Raw genomic sequence first — 20,396 nt, 5'->3', positions numbered from 1 at the left:
TCAATGTGGCCATAGCCAAATCACTTCACCTCTTTGAGCCTAAGCTCCTTTATCTGTAAAATGCAGATATAACAGTACCAACCCATAGGGCTGTTGTGTGGATTGAACAAGACATTTTAGTTTGATACCTCAAAATGGAAAACCTACAATAAACACTATTACATTTATTGGTGTGCGTTGTGTGGGCTCAGGAGTTGTCACCAAAATTCAAAAGACTAGATTTCCCTGTCAGACACCATGCCTCCTTCATTCAAATATGTTCATTCACTGACTCCATGAAGTTGGGTGTCTTTGTTTTTGTTTTTGTTTTTTAGCATGGGCAGTCACTGGAAATCAAACCGGGGTCTCCGGCCTAGCAGGCAAGAACCCTGCCACTGTACCACCCTGATTGCATGAAATTTTGAATGCATACTAGTATGAGACACCTTGCTGAGAACAAGCTACACAAATACAAACAGGTAGTTTTCCATCAAAGAGCTCTCCATCCAGTGTAAACAAATGATTCACAGTAGTAATTAGGACAGGGAGAAAAACTATAGACAAACACCTATTGAAGATGGGAAGAAAGGGAGAAAGATCCAAGTTATAAGGGGTGTGGGAGGGACCAGATGCACAATTTTTTGAGCCAAGAGTCAAAAGATGAGGATAAACTAATCAAGAGAAAGGCGAAGGGAGGGGCGTGGAAGGGAGTAGGAGGCAGAGAGTTTCAGAAGACATCCCAGGAAAAAGTATGCCTTCAAAGAATGGTGGCATTGCCTTTGATAAGGCTGGAGTTGACAGCAGTGGAAAAATTAAGCAGGACCTTCTGTAGTGAGCCAAAGAGTTTCAATTTTTTATCCTGGTAAACATGGAGAGTCATTATAGAGGATCTAGGATTGAAAACCACATTTTCAGAGTTCACAACACGTCCTGGGCTGGAACACTGGTCCCTAGCTCATGAAAGTAAACAAGACACAAACTGGAAATTAAAATAAAAAGAAAGAAAGAGATTGTCTCATAAGAGAATTTCAGGGTGGGCCACGGTGGCTCAGCAGGCAGAGTTCTCACCTGCCATGCCAGAGACCCGGGTTCGATTCTCAGTGCTTGCCATGCAAAAAAAAAAAAAAAAAAAAAAGATGAGAGCGAGAATCTCAACCCTAGATTCTCAATTCAGCCTGAGTCTGGAATTCTCATGAGAATAGTTTATAATTCCACAGCCTTCAAAAAAAAACTCCCCATTTTTAGCAGATGAAATAAAACATCCTCTTTGAAGCCGTCAACCTGCAGCAATTTAGAAGGGGATATTCTGATATAAAAATAACTTTTTAAAAATAACTGCTATGGTCCTTTTCCTAAGGAGACAAACATATCTGTACTGTCTGGAAGGAAATTACAAGAATACAAGTTGGGGAAATTCACCAAAAAAAAAAAAATCTATCTTTGGGCTTTTGCAGCACTCCATCTCCAGAAAATCAAAAGTGGAAACGAATGAACAACATCTGCCGATGGGGTAATTTGGAAATACTTTAATCATTCAGCACCTAAAATAATACCTCCTACGATGTCAATTCTCAATAAGAGTTTTTTGAGTGTGATAATTCATGTCAGTTACCAGCTAACACTATGAGAAAAGAAGTCAGTTCTAGCCTCAAGATTTGCTATAGTTACTATTTTTGAGAAGGATCCAGGAAAAGTCACTTGTGGGTCAGTGTAGAAACTGCTTTTAATTGGAGCAATATCATTCAAACTGCATATAAACATGAGTCCATTTTGCCTCTTAACCTTAGCTTGTGAGGCAATATCACCATGCTTTTACTCAAGGAACTTCTGCTTAGAGTTGCCTTCCCTAGCAGTTCCAATCTCTACCTGGTATGATCAAAAAATATTTCTAGAGTCAAATTTAAAACCATTTACTTCAGGAAATGTTTCTAGGTCCTCTAACCAGTTGAGATCTTTCCTTCAATTAAAATGAAACATTTTTGGTTTACATCTTCATTTGGACACTATAAACTCTAACTTTTACCCAAAGAAATCAACTAAAAATTTACTATTGTATCCTGAGGACTCTGAATGTATCATTCTCACCAGTGTAGATACTATACTCTCTGCACATTGTTTTCAGTGTATCAGGTGTTCAATTTTTCTTTTGTACTGAATTGACACTTTTTAACCTTAAAAAAATGGTTAAAGCCCTTGTTTCTCTAACATTTTGTAAAGGAGATGCACATTCATATAAATAAAATGGCTTTACTTTTGTTGAGCTTTGTTGCATTTTGTTGGAACCATTTTCTTTTCTTTTCTTTTTTTTTTTTTGCATGGACAGGCACCGGGAATTGAACCCGGGTCTCTGGCATGGCAGGTGAGAATTCTATCACTAAGCCATATTGCCCCCCCCCTTTTTTTTTTTTATCATTTTCTTTTTAAAGCATCTGCATTGATGTATCTAAATGACTGTAGCCTTTCAGTATGGATCCTTGGGGTGTGCACATTTTTTTCATGGTTGTTGCAATTTACTGCGGTCTATTGAAGATTTTTTCTAAGACACTCTTCACTGAGCTTGTAACCCTTCAAGGGGCTACACTGTCTCTGGGTTCACCTACGCTCTGTGTATCCAAGACATCACTCCTTCCCCAGCCCTCACTTAGTTCTTTAAATCAAGTCAGCTTCAACCCAGGGCCTCTGCACTGGTTTACAGTTTCCTTTTCAATCTACAACTGAAAAGCATTTTCCCTATTTGCCTGAGAGCTCCATATTACTTTACAGCATCATTGCTATATTTTTCCTAGCATTTCCAGGTGCTTTTTGCATCTTATACATTACTGAATTACAGAAGGATGAAGGAATTTTCAAAAGTAATTAAGTAATTCTGCCCATTATGTATTCACATTTGTTTTGAATATCTTTTAAGGATTAAATAATTACACTACAGATTAATATTCAAGAAGAGTCCATATCCTGAAAACAGCTACCAAACAAGAATTCTCAGACACTATTTGGTTAAAAGTATTATTGCTGGTATTAAATATTCTGCATCCAAAGCACTTTGAACAGGACAATACACATTTAGATGTAAGGTTTTGGAAACTATTAATATTTTGTTGAATAACATAGATAGCATTGACACTAGTATTTTGCAGCTACACAACCCAGATACAAGTGCCACCTGATGTCATTTTCACCAATTGTACTAATTAGGTGTAGAGACTTTCTTTAAATGCTTGAAGTCATAACTACTCAAATTCACAAACATTATTACAATCATCCAGGATGAAGAGTGAAAGAATAGGAAAACACTTTGAAATGTATCAATTATGCTTTGTTTTAACTAAATGATGCATTCTAAACCATACAACAGACTCACAACTGACAAGGTGTAGTACTTACCTTAGCAATATTACAATGACATGTCACAGGAAGCTCAAGTTAATTTATGAACATTCAAAAACATAATTGCAATGAGTATTTGTTAAAATAAGACTAGGTGCTACAATAAATAATCCCCAAATCTCAGTGACTTATCACAATAGTCATTCCCAATCACAGAATCTAATGGAGGTTGCAGGCTTTGGCAGCACATATACTAAAATTGGAAGAATACAGAGATGGCTAGCATGGCCCCTGAGCAAGGACACAGGCGAATTCTATTTTTTAGCAGCATTATTCACAATTACCCAAAGATGGAAGTAACCCAAGTATCCATCAACCAATGAATGGATACACAAAACGTAGTATATTCATGTGATGGAATATTTTTCAGTTGTAAAAATGAATGAAGACTTGATGCATATGACAGTATGAATAAACTTGACAGTGTGTTGAATGAAATAAACCTGACAAAAAAGGACAAATATGGTGTGATCTCATTGATATGAAGTAATTATAATGAGCAAACTCATAGAGTTTGCATCTAGAATATAGGATGCAAGGGGATTGAATGCGAGTAGACAATGAGGAGCTGATAATTTGTGCAGAATTGTATTTAGTTTGGCAGTAAACGTTTGGAAATGGATGGTGGTGATGGTAGCACATTATTGTGAGTATGATTAACATCGCTGAATTGTGTTTGTGAATGTGGTTAAAGGGAAGTTTTTGGTCATGTAAATTACTCGAAGGAATATTTGAAAATAAAAGAGGTGATGGTATAGCAGAATGAATCTTGAGGACGATGAGTGTGGTTAATGTTACAAATATCAGAACGTCCTTTCATGAATTATAACAAATTTATGACAACGTTAAGAGGTGCTAATAATAGGGTGGCATACGGGAAAAATCACAACTAAGGTAAACTACAGACTGTAGTTAGAAACGTTTTAATATTCTTTCATCAGTTTTAACAAAGGTATCACACTAATGCAAGGTGTCAACAATAGAGGGCTATATGGGAATGTTGTATTTTTTACATGATAGTTCTGTAAACCTACAATTTTCCTAATTTAAAAAAAATAAAAAATTATATTTAAAAAAATGGAGGAAGAAGATGCTGGCAGGGCCCTCTGGGCCATAGTCATATTCAGGAACCCAGGCTGAGGGAGCCACTCAGCAAATATAAATGCAATTGATAATTCAATTTGAATTTCAGAGGAACAATGAGTAATTTTTTACTGTAAGTATGTCCCATGCAGCGTTTTTTTCTTTCTTTAACTTCTTTCATTATGAAAAATAACATATATACAGAAAAGCAACAAATTTCCAAGTACATTTTAACAAGTTGTTATGGAACAGATTTTAACATTTGGTATGACTTACAGTTCCATGATTTTTCATTTTTTGTTCTACCTGTTCCAAGATAGTGGAGACCAAAAGAAATATTAATATAATTATTCAGCAGTCATACTCATTTGTTAAAACCTATCTTCTCTGCTATGACTCTCCCTTCTCTTTTCTTTCTTTCTTTCTTTTTTTTTTGTCCCATGCAATATTTAGGCAACCCTTACACTAAAAAATTATTTATAGTATATCTGAAACTCAAATTTAACTGGCTGTCCTATAAATCATCTAGTAAAAAAACAAACAAACAAAAAAACATGGCTCTTAAATTTCCCCAATGCAATGTTCACCCAACAAATGAAGAAGAAAGTGAATTTAAAGTCTTGTGGGAATTGGTTCTTTATTGCTGGGGAGGGCGATTCAACCTTGAAATAACATACATCACTTTCCCCATGTTCCATTGAGCAGAAGAGTTATCATGGCCATGCACACTTGTGCGTGTGATTAGAAGTTTGGTGAAGTTCTGTGCCTGTAACAAAAGACACATGCTAATGAGTGGCAAGCCAACCTGTGCCACCTAAGGGTCCATGGCATGCTGTTCCACAATGAATGGTGTTTAGCAGGAAAGAATGGTATTTAAGAACTGAGACACTGGAGAAATAAAGTTCAGGGTTTGCAGTATATGAAAAATCATGCGTTAATTTTTTATGTCAACTGTACATATCACATGCACAGAGGTAGCTTTACCAAAAGTAGAAAAGCAAAAAAAAAAAAAAAACAAAATCATTATAAGATGATATAGTTGCAACTAGTTTATAATCAAAAGATAAAAATTCAATGCAATGAGACAAGCAAGACTATTAATCAGAAGGATATATATATATGGGCATATATATACTTGGACCATTTCATATATATATATAAATGGATATATAAAAAAGAGTATTTATATATAAATATTATATATATATAAATGGATATATATAAAAACTGTATTTATATATAAATATACATTATATTTATATATATATATATGAAATCTATCTGGCTTATAAAAAGTGTCACCTAGATGTGCTAAGAAAAACACTCTTGTAAGTAGCCTTAAAATACATGTGACCCTTAAAGATATCTCACAGAAGAATCCTCTCTATCTAAGGTTACTAATATCAAGAGTTTGGACCAAGATTTATGTGGCAAATAATTAAGAAAAATTAGGTCTTTGTAAACTCTACATAATCATACCTTCGTAGCTGCATAGTAATTTGTACAAATATGAATATCTGCTTAATATAATGGGAGAAATCTTCATCTACGTTTGTTAGAACCGCACATATTAGATTCAGTCATCTCCTTTGTAAATATTCTTAACTTTGAAAATGAATCCATGGCTAAATTATAACTGCTTCTCAGTGATTTCAAAAAAGAAAAAAAAAATCTGGAAAGCAATAAACTCTATTGTGAATATTTGCTGTGAAAATCCAAGTCAAACAAGTGACATAAAACTTTAAAAGTATTTTAATTTTGAGACGTTTCAAAGATTTCCCTTCTTTTCTTGATCATTCCTAGATACTACAGCCATGACACAAGGAAATAGCCCTAAAGTGTCAGGATTCTTTCTTCTGGGGTTTGGGGCCCAACCCAGTTCTCGCCATGTCCTTGTCACCGTATTTCTACTGCTTTACATGACCTACATAATGGAACAATCCTACTTATCAAAGCAGATTCCAGACTTCAAACGCCCATGTACTTTTTCCTAGAACATTTGGTGTTTGTTGATACCTGTTATACCTCTGCTATCACTTCCAAAATGTTGCAAACTTCATATCAGAAAATAAATCAATATCATTCGTGGGATGTGTAATGTAATTATGGGTTTATGCGACATTTGCAGACAGCGTCTGCTGTGTCCTGGCTACCACGGCAGCGGACCAGTATGCAGCCATCTGTTATCCACTCCACTATGTTCTGGTCATGTCCCAAACAGTCTGCATCCAATTGGTATCTGGTTCCTATGTGACGGGCTCAAAAAATTCCTCTGTACACACAAGTTTTACATTTTGACTGTCCTTTTGTAAGTCCCACACATCAATCACTTTTATGGGGATGGTCCCTCAATTGTTGCCTTTTCATGTTCCAACACTGACATCAACATGATGCTACTTATTGTCTTTGTGGGATTCAACTTGATGTTCACTGTGTCTGTCATCATCTTCTCCTATATATACATCCTGGTCACTATCTTAAAGATGTTTTCTATTGCAGGAAAGAAAAAAGCCTTCTCCACTTTGCCTCCCACCTGCCAGCAGTCACCATCTTCTATGGAACCCTCTTTTGGATGTACTTGCAGCCTCGTTCTAATAATTCCTAGAACAACATGAAGGTTGCCTCCATATTTTATGGTATTGTGATTTCTAGGTTGAATGCCCTGATCTATACTTAGAGAAATAAAGAGGTAAAAGTAGCTCTAAAAGTGATAAGACATTCTTCTTGATTGAACCAAATTATTAAAATGCAACACATCTGGCCTCCAATAGACATGAATTAATAGGATTTAGTATTTCTTAAATCGAGAACATGCTCTCAACTTTGATCAGTGCTACATTTAAAAATATATAAGATCTAAGAATGTAGGCAATATAGTGAGAAGGTTTCGTGGGTCTAATTTTCCCTAGAATATATTGAGAAATAAGTCTCAATACTTATGCCTGTGCAAAAGAGTTTCATCAAGGCTATGTAAATATCTAAACCATGTATGCATTTAGCAAAGTATTTAACAGAGCAAATAAATTTCAAAAATATCCTTAAAGACTACAGTACTCTTATTTGTACATAAGTATTAAAAATTACTAAATAGTGAATATTAAGAGTACACTACTTTCCATTAATTCCAAGTTTTTGAATCTTCTGCAATGAAGCGCTTTTAAATTCTTTTCCCATTTTGCACAAATGTAAAAGTAAAATAAATGTATTATTTAGAAAGCATTTTAATTTAAAAAAAGCATTTTATGACTCAAGCTGTTTTCTACCTTATATTCTCAGGATAACGGCATTTCTTAACACTTGAAAAAATTGATTTCTGTCATTAGTTGCCTCTTTATTCAGAATCTATCTCTTTCTTAGACTAGGGAAAGGAGAGTGGTGCAACAATTTTCTATTTTTTCTGTAATGGAGAGAAAGATTTAGAATGCAGATAGATTTAAAATCCTAAATGGCGGCCATCTGTTAATGAGATACATACCCATCATGTTAGTTCAGAGCGTTTAATGTACAGAAACTCAGTGGGAACTCCAACAGAGGCCATGAGCCCTCTAAATCAGGAAGAAACAGTGTTGCTAGGAAAACACTGACAAATAGATTGAGGTAGGCAATAGAAATTACCAACTGAATATTGCAAATATTATGCTAACTGGTTGACAGAACAGGTTTCCCATCAAAGTAACACCAGGTGGTCTAATGAACACACCAAAAAGATGCACTTAAAAGTAAAAATAAAAGGAGAATTGGGCAAGAGAAAAAGATACATTTTTCAATATTATACCCCACAAAAATTCTAAGAGGAGAGAAAAAATGAAACCTGAAGTCAATATAGAATCTCCTCCAAGAAGACTTTTTATTTTTAAAAGAAAGGGTCTTCTATACCAGAGTGAGTTCATTTGCCTTCAAAGTCCAGAACCTCCATATTCTACTACAAAGTCATTAGAAAAGTAGACAAAGAATTGTGTTAGGTTCTAGAGAAATGTTGAGTTCCACTTAAGAAAACCCTTTCTATATGTAAGAATGTTCAATGTCCAATGGGAATGAAGCAAAATGGAGAGTCGCATAGTACTTTGCTTGGAAATCCTAAAAAGAGATGGACCTTCCAGCAAATAAACCAAAGCAGCAATATCTCCAATGCAAACATAGAATCAGATGTGCTAGGACCTGTCCTGAGATTAATTAGCAACAGTTAGTATAAATTCAAGAGCCTATGTTCATTTCTACACTGTGAAGTAGTAAAGTTCTGAAGTTGCATAGTTACCCATTATTAAACATCTCATTAGTTACTCTTTCAGGCAATTTGGCTCCAGAGGAAGGAAGGCAAATATGGACTGCCCTGGCCCACAGGGGCCTTTCCAGCCAGGAAATGAAATAAAGCACTAGGCATGGAGTGAGACGTGAACCTTATTACAAGAATTTACTCACAGGAGTGAAAGAAAGGAATCAATCAGGGAACCAAGCTGCTCTGACATTGGCCAGTACAGACCTCAGCGTGAAAATGTTCTGCAACTAGGCAGGAATCAACAGGGCCGGTTATAGGGGTCCTAGGCAAAAACAGCAGAAGGGTCTTGTGAAAAAGATTATAGGTTAACAGTAAACATGATTCCGGGAAGGGGGTTATAAGGTAGAGATGAGCATCTTACACAGAGAGGGGTCTGGTTGCTTGAGTACATTGATCATGTGTGCATTCTTCCTTTGTTAAGAGGTTAGCTTAAACATTAACTGACCCAGGTCATACAAGCGGCTGCATGCTTTAGAGTTTCACAAAGACTCAGGGAACAACAGCTCAGTCCCTGGGCTCCCACATAGACCAAAGGTGATTGGATCATTCTTCATTTATTCATTTATTTCCTCCATATATAAGACCATTGGAGTCTCATAATTGAAACAGAGACCATGTCTCATGAAACATCTGAGTTTCTGCCCCCCCCCCAAATACCCTATTTCCCAAGTCCCGAGGAAAGAGGAGTTAAGTTGTAGGGGACTCATTCACAGGCTAGAATAGCTCCCAGAAGCCAAGACAACCAACTATAGAGGTAGCTGGAGGGTAAGCCAGAATGAAGAATGATAAACAATCCCTGAACCAGAGGCTCAAAGATCAACCATTATTTTTGTATGTTAATTTTTCCCTTCTCACAGAATTTTTTATCTTCTCTTACAGTTTAGGAGGAGAAATCCTCCTAAAAGATGGTAATCACTTAGATCGTTCTGTGATTTGGGGGGCAGATATTATGAATTGTCCCTTTTAACTTCCATTACATTCTTCTCCCAATTAGAGAATTTTGAAAGCTCAGAAGTACATTCAATGTATGTGCTTCCACCCAGCGTTATGGGTGGAAATCAGATTTATTCGTAGGAAATTTGGAAAGTAAAAGTTGGCTAAAGATTGACTTCTTTCTGGCCAGCAAAGCAAAACGACACAAGTGACTAGATGTGGTTGCCATCACCAGACTGGGAATTCCAGGGTCTACTCATGTGCATCAGAAAATGAGAGGCAGCTTCCTGACCTCTGAATCCCAGCACGCTTGATGTGTTCCTCTTGTTTATTCCTCCATCACCTATAAATATTTTCAAAGATAAAAACCTCTTCATTAAATCTTTTTCTGCTTGAAATACCTTGTGTGGTTCCCTTTCCTTGAATTCGACTTTAACAGATATTCATATGCTGTCAAATATCTGCTTACTTTCTGTTCTGTATGACCCAGAAAGGCTCCAGAAAATAATAAACAAGTGGGAAATAAGCAGCTGGATTCCAATCATCTCAGCATTAATGATAACAGGTTTAAAGAGGTGTGAAGCAGTCATGCATTTAAGAAGACCCCAAGTATCAAAATTTGTTGCTCCACTATACCTTGTACTAAGTCTTACCCACAGTAGATTTTTTAGTAAATAATACACAAATGAAGTGACCATATGGACAGTGTCCATAGTATTCAAATACTAAACAACTGGCTGCAGCAATATCACCTGGAGTTCTGGTTTGAAAGGAAGTATGCCCCCTAAGAAAAGCCATGTTTTAATATAAATCCCATTTCATAAAGGTAGAATAATCTCTATTCAATACTGTATGTTTGAAACTATAATGAGATCATCTCCCTGGATGATGTGATTTAGTCAAGAATGGTTGTTAAACTGGATTAGGGGATGACATGTCTCCACCCATTTGGGTGGGTCTTGATTGGTTTATTGGAGTCCTATAAAAAAGGAAATATCTTGGAGAAAGAGATTCAGAGAGAGCAGAGCAGAACGACATAGCCACGAGAAGCCGAAGTCCACCAGCCAGCGACCTTTGGAGATGAAGAAGAGAAATGCCTCCTGGGGAGCTTCATGAAACAGGAAGCCAGGAGAAACTAGCAGATGATGCCATGTTCGCCATGTGCCCTTCCAGCCGAGAGAGAAGCCCTGACCGTGTTCGCCATGTGCCTTCTCACTTGAGAGAGAAACCCTGAACTTCATCGGCCTTCTTGAACCAAGGTGTCTTTCCCTGGATGCCTTTGATTGGACTTTCTATAGACTTTTTTTAAATTGGGGCATTTTCTCAGCCTTAGAACTATAAACTAGCAACTCATTAAATTCCCCTTTTTAAAAGCCATTCCGTTTCTGGTATATTGCATTCCGGCAGCTAGCAAACTAGAACACCTGGGGACTTTTTTTTTTGTATTTTGTATGGCAGGGTGACATTTCATTATTTTTTCATGTGAGTATCCCATTATTGCAACACCATTTATTGAATTTTTGTTTGTTCATTTCGTTTTTTATTTGTTTTGTTTGTTTGATTGGTTTTAGGGAAGTGCATGAACCATGCGAATTGAACCCAGGTCTCCCACATGGCAGGCAAGAATTCTACCACTGAACTACCCTTGTACCTCTGACTTCAGACTTTTTAGAAGAACATATATCTCTGAAGCAATTTCTATGGATTTGGGTTCAGTACATCTAAAATGGGGAATGTTTAATGCTTCCCAGGAGATTCTGATGCTGCTATAGTTTATGAAACTGTCAGTTCTACCATATCAGATCTGAAAGTACTGAAAGAGAAACTCACTAAGGATAGTTTGAATATTAGATATAGATATCTAATCAGACATTAGAGTTTACAATTCCTACCACTAAGAAAGAGGCACAATGCTCGGTAGAACTTTTCAGTTTTAGAAGCAGCATATAACATCTTCGAGAATGCTGCTCCAATATATTTATTGAAGGAATTGAAAGGTGGGGATCAGAACCAAAAGGGCACTGAAGAATGTCCAAGCTTTATTATGAGAGCAGCTCTCATCCTGAACTTAAGGTTCTGTAGATCCCATGATGTGAGAGGTTTCTGTGCTAGAAAAACATTATGTTGAGACTTTGGCAAGGCCAAATAAAAGAGTTTTCATGCAGACCTCTAGAGCTCTGGAGCAAGAGTTGGAAAACAGCATGCCTTTGGAGAGTGGCAGCGTTGCCCTGTTAAGCCTGGAGCTGACAGCAGTGTGCAAATGGTGAAGGGTCTTTTATTCTGGGCCAAGGAGTTTGAACTTTATCCTGAAAGCCGTGGGGAGTCATTGATGGAATTTAGTCCAGGAAGACGCAACAGCAGATGTGCATTTTAGTAAGACGGAGAGACTTGTGAGAAGGAGGTCATTTAGGAGGTTACAGTTATAATCCTGAGCCGAAGTAACAAGCTTACTATGAAGTAAGGCAAGGAAAATTGGGGTGGAGAGTAGGGAGCATATGAAAGAGAAATAAAAGTAACTGGGCTTTAGGGAAGCATTCGAATAGGGACTTCATTGTTCTTGAGGAAGAAAAAGCAAAGCCTTCATTAGTTTTAAAAATGAGATTTTTTCTTTTTTTGGCATGGGCAGGCTCCAGGAATCAAACCCGGGTCTCTGGCATAGCAGGTGAGAATTCTACCACTGAGCCACTGTTGCCTGTCCAAAAATGAGATTTTTAGTTTCCTCTTAGGCATACTTAAGACTTGGGGCGAGAGTGACTGTGAAGTGTCAGTGGTCAAAATACGGTGGGATGGTTGATGGGATGACACGTGGGGAGCAGCTGTGATTACCACCAGAAGGTTCAGCCTGGATTGCCTTCTGGCATAGCAGCATTTGTTCCATCAAAGTGCAACCAGAACAGTGCCTGGTACTTGGTAGATAATCAGGGTACAAATTCAAACACAATGAGCACTTCATAAATACTAATTGGATAAGTGAAGGAATGATTCAAATCCTTAAACCCATGAAACCAGAGATCATCCCTAAGCACATGAATGCAAACAAGGTATTATCCCAAAGGAGAAAATTTTTAAATTGTAAAAAAGGAAAGAAGTCTCAACTGAGACTTTCAACTCTATGCCCTCAAACCAGCCTCAAGAGTCTGAAATTCTCTTGAGAATAAGTCCTGATACCAGAACAATAAAAATATCCACTGTTTGTAGTAGATGCAACAGTATCACCCTGGAATGCACCAGCCTGCAGCAGGTATAGAAAGGAATATTCTACAATGAATACGACTTTAAAGAAGGGACTCCTATTGTATTTTTCTTTCTAAGTAGACATACATTTCTGTAGTGTCTGGAAGGAAAATACAAGAACAGAAGTTGGAGAAATTCACCAGGGAGGTTATCTTTGGTTTTGTGCAGCATTTCACCTACAGAAAATCCGAAGTGGAAATGGAGTAGCAAACATGCAAAAAGGGTGAGTTAGGAACACTTCAGACATTCAAAACCTAAAGCAGTGGCTCAAATATTGTTGATAGCCATTACATGCTTTTAGTGAAATAATTTGCCTTAAAAACCAGCTACCAGATTGGAGTAAAGAGAGACCAGGTCTAGAATCAATGTTTGTTTCGTTAAGACTATCTCTGAAGATTTTCTGTGGTTCAATGTAGAAACTACCGCAAATTAGAGCAACGTTGCCTTAATTATAAAAAACGTGGGTCCACTTTGCCTCTCTCCCTCAGCTAGTGGGGCAACATCCCCATGATTTCGCTCAAGTTACCTTCTCAATTTGGAGGTGTCTTTCCTGGTATTACAGTCTCCAGCTGGTAAAATCACAGACATATGTCTAGAGTCAAATTAAAAACCACTTACTTTTTTTTTTTTTTTTTAATCTGCGTGGTCTGGGAATCGAACCCGGGTCTCTTGCATGGAAGGCGAACATTCTACCACTGAACCACCCGTGCACCTGACACTTACTTTTAAAAAGGTTTCTAGATCCTTAAACCAGGTGAGATATCTCCTTAAATTAAACCACAGTATCTGCTTTGCATCTCCATTTGTACACTGTTCATTTTGACATTGATCATAGAAAATCAAACTAAAAACTGAGTATATCTTGAAGAGTTTGAATGCCACTTAATTCACCTGGATAAAAGACTTTACAGTCTCTTTTTTTTTCATAATGTAAAAATAAATTTTTTTTACATTATTTTCAACTTATCAGATGCTTAAATTTTGGGGGGGGTGTGACCAAATGGACACTTCTTAACCCTAAAAAACAATCCCTGTGTATCTAACATCTTGTAAAGCAGATGGAACTTCTTTTAAATAAAACTTATTGTAATAGAGCTTTGTTGAATTTTGGAACCACTTTCCTGATCAAAGTCACCTGCACTCATATGTCTAAATATCTAAATGAATTAAGTCCTTCAACATGGGTCCTTGAGGTGGGCACATTGGTTTCATTGTTGCTGCAACTGTATTGCAACCCATCAGAGATTTTTTTTAAGACATTCTTCTACCAAGCTGGTAACCCTCAAGGGTCTGAACTATATTTGAGTCCATGCACGCTGTGTATCTAAGACATCCTTCCCCACCCCCCATATAGCTCTTTAAATCAAGATCTATATTTCCTTCATGGAAAAAGTCCTTCAGGCAGAGCAGGCCTCATCCCAGACCATCCACACTGATTTGCAAGTTCCTTTTCAATCTGCAGCTGATAAGCAATTTCCTTACCTACTTGTGAACCTGGTATTACTTTACAATAATCTTTACAATATTGTTAGGTAACATTTCCAGGTGTTCTGTATAGTCTTGTTTTTCTCACTGTCTTCTATATTACTCAGCCTGGTGCAGAAGGTTGAAGGGATTTTCAAAATTAAATTTGCCAACTTTGTGCCCACATTTTTTCAAATACCTCTCAAGGATTAAATGATTGCGCAACTGATTTCTATTCAAGACATTCTGAAAACAACTCCAAACAAGAATTCTCAAACACTATTTGGCTAACAGCACTAATTGCTAGTGTTAAATATTCTGCATCCAAAGCACTTTGGACAATACTCATTTAGATGTAAAGTTTCTGGTAAAATATCAATATTTTGTTGAATAACTTGCATAGAATTGACTCTATTATTTTGTAGCTACACAACCCAGGTACAATTGCCACTTAATGATGCTATTTTTGCCAGTAATACTGGTTAGGTTTAGAGGTCTTCTTTAAATGCTTAATTTAATAACTGTGCAAAATTCACAAACATTACAGTATTTCAGGATATAGAGTGGAAGTTGGGAAAACATTTTGACATGTATCAATAATGCTTTTTAATTATTTTTACTAAATGGTGCATTCTGAACCAATCAACAGACTCACAACTCACAGAGCTGAGTTCTTACATTAGCAATATTATAAATTGCATGTGACAGGAGGCTCAAGGTAATTTATGAATATTCAAAAACATAATTCAATGAGTATTTGTTAAAATAAGACTGGCTGCTATAATAAATAATCCTTAAATCTCCATGACTTATCACAATAGTTTTTCCAATCACAGAAAATCTAATGGAGGTTGCAGGATTTGTCAGCACATATAATAAAGTTGGAACCACACAGAGAAAGTCAGCATGGTCCCTGCACAAAAAATGACATGAAAATTCTGAAGTGTTCTATATTTTTAGCAGCATTATTCACAAATGCCCAAAGATGGAAGCAACCCGAGAGTCCATTGACCAATGAATGGATACACAAAATGTGGCATACATATATATATACATATGGAATATTATTAAGGAACAAGAAGGAATGAAATTCTGATGCATGCAACAACATCGATGAACCTTGAATTCATTGTATTGAGTGAAATAAGCTTGACAAAAAAAGTTAAATATTATATAACCTCACTGATTTGAACTAATTAAGCTAAGCAAATTCATTGAGTTAGAATCTAGCATGTGGGTTACCAGAGGATTGAATGGGTTTAAACAAAGAAGAGTTGTAGATTATTCTGTGCAGAATTTCCATTTAGGTTGATTGTAAATGCTGGGAAATGGATAGTGGTGATGGCAGCGCATTATTGTGCGTGCTCAATTGTGTGTGTGAATGTAGTTGAAAGGTGAACTTTGGGGACCCGTAAGTTACTAGAAGGAAGGTTAGAAGATGAAACATGGAACATTATAACAGAGAGAACTTTGATGTAGACAATGACTGTGGTTAATATAAATATAAGACAGTTCTTTCATGATTTATAATAAATGTATGACACCATTACAAGGTGTTAATAATAGGGTGTATAGGGGACAAAGCACACCTATTTTAAACTATGGGCTGTAGTTAATGGTAACATCTTAATATTCTTTTGTCAGTTTTGAAAATGGTACCACATTATTGCAAAGTGTCAACAATACAGGGTTATTTGGCAACGTTGTATTTTTTACATTGACTTTGCTATAAATCTATGACTTCTCTACTTAAATAAGTGCCTAAAATATCCAGTGGAGGAAAGGGGTTGCAGGTAGGACACTCTGGTCCATGATCTTTCAGGAATTCAGCCTAAAGAAGATAGCCACGGCAATACATGTAAGGTTGTCACTTAGCAAGTATAAATGAAAAATGACTAGTTAAGAGTTTCAGAGGAACAGTGAATAATTTTTCACACATAAGTGTGTCCCATGTGATATTTAGACCATACTCACAATTAAAAAAATCATTTGTAGTATATCTGAAGTTCAAATTTAACAGGGCATGCTCTAAATCATATAGCACATCTAAAATACAGCTTCCAAATTTCCCCCAGTGCAGTATTTACCCAACACGTAAGGAAGAAATGGAATTGAAAGTCTTAATGGAATTGTTTTGGCTGGCTGAGGAGTGTGATTAAGCCTTGAAATAACATACATCACCTTTGCCATGTTCCACTGAGCAGAATTAATATTATGGTAGAATTATATTATACAGGATTATAATATTATTGCAGGTGTGACTATAAGTTTGGTGAGTTTTTGTGTGTGTAACAAATGACCTATGTTAATGAGCAGCAAGGTGAGCTGTGTCCTATTAAGAGTCCATGACTCAGTGCTCCACAATGAGCAGTGATAGCAACTTAGAATGGGATTTAAGAACTAAGAAACTGACATCAGAGAGTTTGAGGTTGAAAAATCATCTGTGAAATCATGTCAGCAGCACACATCATAGGTACAGAGGTAGTTTTTCCAGAAGTAAAAAACAAAGAACTTGTCGTAAGATGATTTTCTCACAACTAGATTATAGCCAAAAAGAAAAATAATGCAATGGGACATGTAAGACTTTTACTCAGAAGTGTACATATTGGCATATATATATATATATATATATATATATATAAATGGATATATTATATACATCTATCTGGCTTGTAAAAGTGTCACCTAGATGTGTTAAGGACAGTAGCACAAAGAAAGACACTCTTAAAAGTAGCTTTGAAGCACAGGTGGACCTCAAAAATATCTCACAGGGAATTCGTCTATAACTAAGGCTATTCATTTCATGCATTTGGACCTGGAGTAACATGGCAAATACCTGAGAAAAATTGCAAGTCTTTGTAAAAGGTACATAATCATATTTGCATATTAATTGATACAAATATGAATATTTGTTTAAGATGATGGGGAAAGTGTTCATCTATGTTTGTCAGAACAACACATATTAGAATTCAATGTTCTTCTATGAAAATATTCTTAATATTGAAAATGAATCCATGGCTGAACTATACCTGCTTACTCAGTGATTTCAAATCAAGAAAATACAAAAACTCTGAAAAGCAATAAGCCTCATTGTGAATATTTGCCATGAAAATTCAAGTAAAAAAATGTCATGAAACTTTAAGAGCATTTTACATCTGAGAAGTTACAAAGATCTCCCTTCTTTCCTTGGACATTCCCAGGCACTGGCAGCCATGACACATGGAAATGGCACTGAAGTGACTGAATTCTTTCTTCTGGGATTTGGTGCCCAACACAGATATCGCCATGTCCTCTTCATTGTATTTCTACTGTTCTATATGACCTTCATGGTGGGTAACATTGGAATGATCCTACTCATCAAAGCAGATTCCAGACTTCAGACACCCATGTACTTTTTCCTACAACATTTGGCATTTGTTGATATCTGTTGTACCTCTGCTATCACTCCCAAGATGTTGTAAAACTTCATATCAAGAAATAAATCAATATCATTCATGGGATGTGCAGTGCAATTATGGGTTTATGCAACATTTGCAACAAATGACTGTTATCTCCTGGCTGCTATGGCAGTGGACCGGTATGTAGCCATCTGCTATCCTCTCCGCTATCCCACAGTCATGTCCCGAAGAGTCTGCATCCAACTGGCAGCTGGTTCCTATGTGATGGGCTCAATAAATTCCTCCATACACACAGGATTTACATTTTCACTGTCCTTTTGCAAGTCTTATACCATCAATCACTTTTTCTGCGATGTTCCCCCAATACTTGCCCTGTCATGTTCGAAAATCGACATCAACATCATGCTTCTAACAGTTTTCGTGGGTTTTAACTTGATGTCCACTGTACTGGTCATCAGCTTCTCCTACATAAATATCCTGGTCACTATCCTAAAGATGTCTTCTACTGCAGGAAAGAAAAAAGCTTTCTCCACACGTGCCTCCCATCTGACAGCAGTCACCATCTTCTATGGAACCCTCTCTTACATGTACTTACAGCCTCATTCTAATAATTCCCAGAACAACATGAAAGTTGCCTCATATTTTATGGTATTGTGATTCCCATGTTGAACCCCTTGATCTACAGTTTGAGAAATAAGGAGGTAAAAGAAGCTCTAAAAGTGATAGGCAAGAAGTACGTCTAATTTGGATGCAAATTATTAAAATTCGTCACCTCAAGCATCCAGTAGACATGTGTTAATACAATGTATTGTTTCTTAGATTGTCAACATATTCTCACCTTCAATCAGTTTACATCTTTCAACATATAAGATCTAAGAACTTGGGGAATATAGTAACAGATATCCTGGAACAAGTTTTCCTAGGAATATAGTTTGGAACATTATCAATATTACCCATGAGGAAGAAGAGCTTTACCAAGACTAAATACTCAAAGCACATATAAATGTTGACAAGTATTTTATAGTTCAAATATATTCTTAAAGACTCGAAGCACTCATTTGCATTTAAAATATATTTAAAGTAGTTAGTGGATATTAAAGTCTCATTATTTGCCATGAATTCCAAGTTCCCTTAATCATCTACAATGAAGCTCTTTTAAATTCTCTTCCAATTCTGCACAAACTTTACTAAAATGGAATAAATCAATTACTTTAAAAAGCATTCTATTGTAGAAAGAGAGATGTACCTAGTCACTCCGGGTAGGGAAGTAGAGTGGTACAGCCCCTCTGGAGGGCAGTGTGATGGCTCCACAGGGGGCTATGTGTGGGGTTGCCCAGGACCCTGCAACCCTGTAGTTAGGTGTATGCTTAGAGGAACTGAGAGCAGAGAATTTAACGGTCATTTGCACACTGGTGTTTATGGTGGCAGTGTTCATGATTTGCAATGGATGAGAGAGCCCAAGGATCCATGACTGAGTTGTATACATATGATGGACTATTGAGCTGCTGCAAGAAGGAATGAAGTTGTGAAGGATGCAAGAAAGTGAATGAACCTTGAGGACAGTATATTAAGTGATATAAGCAAGAAACGAAAGGATAAATATTATAATGCCTCACTGATATGGACTAACTGTAATGTATAAACTCTGAGAATTGAAATCAAGAGCACAAGTTATCAGGTGAAGGCCTATTATAAAGGTCTCTAGAGTATAAGCTCTTACAGAAGTCACATCTATTCCAGAGTTGTAACTGTTGTTTCTAAATTCTGAGATGCTGTGTTCTTTGTCATTCCCTGGAACTTCAGGTATTTGTGTGACCCCTTAGACTCAGAACTAGAATTCTACAGCTTTAAAACTCAGTGTTACCCATTAAGCAACTGTTAAAAACACTGAAAAAATTATCAGACTTCAATTAGAGATGTAAATAAAGCTGATCTGGGTAGGACTAAATAAATCAGACTAAAGGGTGAAAGATGATATTGACTATACTTTAAAACTTCAGTTCTGTGTGAGACCAAAGAAAGATGTTTATTTGGTGCAAAATGTTTAACTTCTTTGGTTGGTTCATTCAAGCACCATAATTACATGAAATCTTAAATAAGGAGTCAGATCTTTTTTGTGTGTACAAGTTGGCATCATGCCCTCATACATTGCCTAGTAATCTGGGCAGAAGATTAAAAAGTATTTGCAAAGTCACTTTGAGGGACTTTTGTTGCTCAGTAGTGGCTCTCTCTCTAAGTCAACTTTGCAGGTGAACCCATTGCTCTCCCCCCAGGTGGGACATGACTTCCAAGGATGAGCTTGGCCCTACCAATAAGGAAGAAAGAAAGCCTTCTGACCAAAAGAGGGAAGACAAATCAAACAAAATAAAGTTTCAGTGGCTAAAAGATTTCACATAGAATGAAGTTATTCTGGAAGTTATTCTTATGTAATATATAGATATCCTTTTTCAGTTTTTAGAGCATTGGGGTAGCTAGAGGGAAATACCCAAAACTTTTGAACTATATTCTAATTGACTAAAGTTGATTCTTGAAGATGATGAAATAACTATAAAGCTTTTAAGGTGTGTTTATGTGGTTGTAAAAGTCTTGTGACTGGCATTCCCTTTATCCAGTGTATGGATAGATGAGTAAGAAAAAAAAAG

General features: G+C 36.6%; 1 non-coding gene and 3 pseudogenes across 1 annotated transcript; all 4 read left to right on the top strand.

Annotated features, from left to right (window-relative positions):
• The first annotated feature begins 3,539 nt into the window (after window positions 1-3,539).
• Window positions 3,540-3,628, top strand: LOC143647496 (U6 spliceosomal RNA; annotated as a pseudogene).
• A 2,635-nt stretch (window positions 3,629-6,263) lies between these two features.
• Window positions 6,264-7,126, top strand: LOC143645960 (olfactory receptor 5AK3-like; annotated as a pseudogene).
• An 8,081-nt stretch (window positions 7,127-15,207) lies between these two features.
• Window positions 15,208-15,314, top strand: LOC143647486 (U6 spliceosomal RNA). Its single transcript, XR_013158110.1, has one exon. It is a non-coding gene; the product is annotated as a U6 spliceosomal RNA (small nuclear RNA).
• Window positions 15,315-17,568: 2,254 nt separating this feature from the next.
• LOC143645959 (olfactory receptor 5AK3-like) lies at window positions 17,569-18,497 on the top strand (annotated as a pseudogene).
• Window positions 18,498-20,396: the final 1,899 nt, after the last annotated feature.

The sequence above is a fragment of the Tamandua tetradactyla genome, chromosome 9, assembly GCF_023851605.1.
Source record: "Tamandua tetradactyla isolate mTamTet1 chromosome 9, mTamTet1.pri, whole genome shotgun sequence".
NCBI classification, from domain to species: Eukaryota; Metazoa; Chordata; class Mammalia; order Pilosa; family Myrmecophagidae; genus Tamandua; species Tamandua tetradactyla.
Note: the sequence above shows the minus strand (reverse complement) of the source record. Positions and strands in the feature narration are given on the sequence as shown.